We start from the raw sequence: 3916 nt of genomic DNA on the forward strand, positions 1-3916 counted from the left end.
GCAAAATTAAGAATTGCTGGATGTGATTTACCATGACGCTGAGCGAGAATCACCAAGGCCTTGATTTGTGTCAACAAAAACCGAGGCCTTGACAATTCTGTCTGTCATGCGAAAACGGAATCCGGCCAATAATTGTTTTACTATGCATATTCCGGAACACTTTTAAAGCCAAGAGAGCGCAGAATTACAGCAAAGTGAATCAACTTGTAGGTAAACACATTTATTTTTGTAAGCTTACAGCTTTTTCCGCGCTCTAAAAGCTTAGGGCCGATTTACACGGTACGATTTTTGTTGCAATGTTTAGGAGTGTAAGTAAAGTACTGTCTTGTGAGTAATCTTAGCTTCCAAGGTACAAAATTACTGGGGCCGCGAAGTACGTTTGAAAGTGAGGGGTGAGGGGAGAGGGCTAGGTCTTGGTGTATGTACCAGTAGTGTAAATTACTCAATCTTTGATGAAGCCGAAAAGAAACGTTTGGGTGAGGGGGGGGGGGGGGGTGGTGGGAAAGAAGCTATATCCTCCCAGCCCCTCCCTCTCCGCGGCCCCTGAATTAAACTGTCTTGCAGTTCAGTCAACGGGCTTTATAACCTTATCTGAACCCCTTCATCAACGGTCATCAAAGTTAGTTGCAGTTTCGTACTTTTAATAGATCGTTTTTTCATACCCATTATTTGGTGTGTTTAGTAAAGGCATAATATCTTTTTGCATTCTGAAGTTTTGAAAACAATATAGGTTTTTTTCTAATGAAAACGAAAAATGCCAAGGATCTGAAAGCGAATGGATGACGCTCGAAACAGCTTTGAAATTTTTCTACGGTGGTCAATGTACCCTATCAACCCAGTTGACAAACCCATTCCCCACCGACGCAGCACCACAGTTTCTTTGGAAACTAAACCCCTTTATTCATTTTAAACAACCAATTAAGGAAAACACTTCAACTGAATTTTAGAAGTACGAGCTACACACATTAAATCAAAAAGAAAGATCTCGTTGATTTAATGTGTATAGCAGGGGCTGATGGTTGGGCAGGAGAAGTCAAAATAGGTGAGTTTACAAGAATGTAAGTGGAAGCGCCTGAACCAGTTCCAAAACCCTTTGAAATCGTTGTCATTTTTGTGGCCAATCATAGTGCAGCTTCTTTCGCGATACTTTCGTATATTCTTATACGAATAATTGAACGCATGAAAGTTACAAATTTCGAGGCAAATGGTATAGACTATGTTAGAGGGAGAAACACATACCGTGCATTCTATTTTAGGTAAAATGCACGGTATGTGTTTCTCCCTCTAACATAGTCTCTACCTTTCATTTGCTTCGAAATGTGTAACTTTCATGTGTTTTAAGCCCTGTCTGTGGTTATAGAGGCAAGGAGACACACTCAAGTGAAGAAAAGTTCGGCCCTAGGGATCTCCACGCTACTAAGTCACCTCATTAATCTGCTGCATTGCCAGTGTGGTAGCCTTGATGATGCGCCTAGCATGCCTGACTAGTAACCAGGGAGACGTGGGTTCGATTCCCGCTCAAGGCAAAAACCAATTTTTCGGATGAGTGTGTCGTAAGGTAATATGCTCGGTATGTGTTTCTCCCTCTAAAATAATTGAACGCCGATCTCCCCTTTGTGTTCGCCAGCTAGACTCCCACGAATACGTTCTTAGGGCTTCGTCACGCGATTTCCCCTACACACAAAGCCCCTAAGGACGTGGGAAGACAGTTTGTCTACCCCTACTTTCCTTCCTAGATTTTTTCTAAGGGGAGGGGACGGCTGCACACAGGCTAGTTCGCCAGTGCAAGAGTTTCCCAGGAGAGGAGTTCGATTGAAGAAATCTTGGAAATTTAACATGATCGCAGCAAACTAACCTAAAAAGGTACCATATGGGAAAAATCAGACTTTGCACCAATTAATCGAATTCTAGAGTACCACGAATATTTGGTTCTCTCGGCGCTCGTTCTCCATTGTATGCAATATTTCTTCTGCATTGGTGGAACGATTTCACTCCATCACTCCTTCACTTCCTGTTAGACATTTGGAACTCCGGGAGGGAGGGCGTGGGGGGGGGGGGGGGGGCGAACTCCTATTTGAAAAGGCTCAGCGATGCTCTTCGGAAAATTGAATTTAACTCATAAAGGAGACTAATGTGGGTGTTGCTTGAGTTTCATTAGACGTCTAAAAAATGCAACTTAGAATGGAATAGCTCGATTACTAGCTACTGTTCAAGAAAGGATCCTGCACACCCTTTGTAAACCCGACCCGCGTGCTCCGGAGATCAGTGGAAATCCGAGCCTAAAGACAGAAATTAGTTTTACTATTTTTCCTTCGAGTGCACCCTAAAGTATACTTTGACACCTAAAAATGGTGAGGTTTCGTCATCAACACCCTACGTGAATCCAGAATCCTTGCTTTGTACCCGAGACGACGAGCATCCACGGCATTTGATAGGGGAGTCCCCTCGGGTTTCGATCATTTGCTGTCTATTAAGGCGCTACAGTCGATTGCACCTTATCAAGTTAGTTATTTTTGAGAGTAGAAGGTGAAACGATTTTTTGATTGTAAGAAAGATACTTATGGCTCTTTCTTATATAACGACTCGATTGCAAGGGAAAGTCTTCGTGGTTTTTCTTTCACAACTACGTGATATTGTGATTTCGAAAGCAACTGATATAAACGAATGATTAAAAGCTCCAGACGATTTTTTAAACTCAAGAAACGGAAAGACAAATGCTACCTTTCGTTGAATAGTTTCTGACATGAACGTACGTGGTAAAGAAAAAAAAAGGAAAAAATATATTGGTCGGCAACAAGATTTGACCTGCATTGTCACTCATGGTAAGCCGGCGTTCAGCACACTGCGCTACTTATACATAAGTATAAGTATTCAAACGCTGGATGGCAGGCACAGCAGGCTCAAGTGAGCTCCGAATCAAATGTCGTGGAGGGTCTGTGGAGGGAGAGCCGCCGCTTCTGTGTGTAAGAATCATCTTTAAGCGGAAAATAGGTCGTTGTCGACTTCGTTCAAGAAAATTGTAAGAAAATTCAATCGCAAGGTTCCGTGTTTGTATTTAGACAGGTTTTCTCCCGGTAGATTCGACCAGTTAAGAATCTCATAAACTGAGCTAGTATCACGAAGAAACAACAAAAAATGAATTTGCGCCAAAGAAACTCCGAAACGTGACAGAATTTTTGTTGTGTTTCTTAACCGACGACTTCGAGCTTTATTCATGACAGGTCACGCCACTCAATTTTGAACCAATCACAAGCGCCGTTATATGAAAAATATATTGCAGTAATTTATGCGTTGGGTTCGGCACATGACAAAAGCGCCGTATGAATCAGCCGCCGCTCCAACGTCGCATAGTTCGACAGACCCTGCCGAGTTTAATGTTGTTTGCCGCTACAAATCTAGTCTGCCGAACCAAACTGATTCAAACGCCGCTCTTCTGCCGTACTTAACTCATCAAATAGGTTCGGCGCATAAAAGGAGCGGCGTTTGGAACGGGCCTTAATTCGCACGAGGAGAAAGCTAAAACAAAGCCATCAACAAAATGTAATATTCGGGGCCTTGCGCAAATTGCATTTAAATCGCGACCATCCTGAAATGTGCCAAATCTGGGCATCGAAAAGGATTTTCTTGTATTGTGGGGAGCTCAGAACAATCCACGAGCCTCTGGCTCGGATACTGAGGGCAACCTCAGTGCTCTTTCGGAGGGTAGCATGGACCGTTGAGTGAAAAGACTAACCTTGGAAACCAACGATCGCAAACGAGACCATGTGTAAAAAGTAGTAGAGGAAAGTTTTTCATTTTGTTTTCAATAACTGTTAAGAAAATATTTACTGCTCCAAGTATTTCCAGTATCGCCGCATAGGCAAATAAATGGCCTAAGCCACCAAGAGGTAACTTATCTGTTGAAAACGACGACTAA

Source organism: Montipora capricornis, chromosome 10 (assembly GCF_036669925.1).
Source record: "Montipora capricornis isolate CH-2021 chromosome 10, ASM3666992v2, whole genome shotgun sequence".
NCBI lineage: Eukaryota > Metazoa > Cnidaria > Anthozoa > Scleractinia > Acroporidae > Montipora > Montipora capricornis.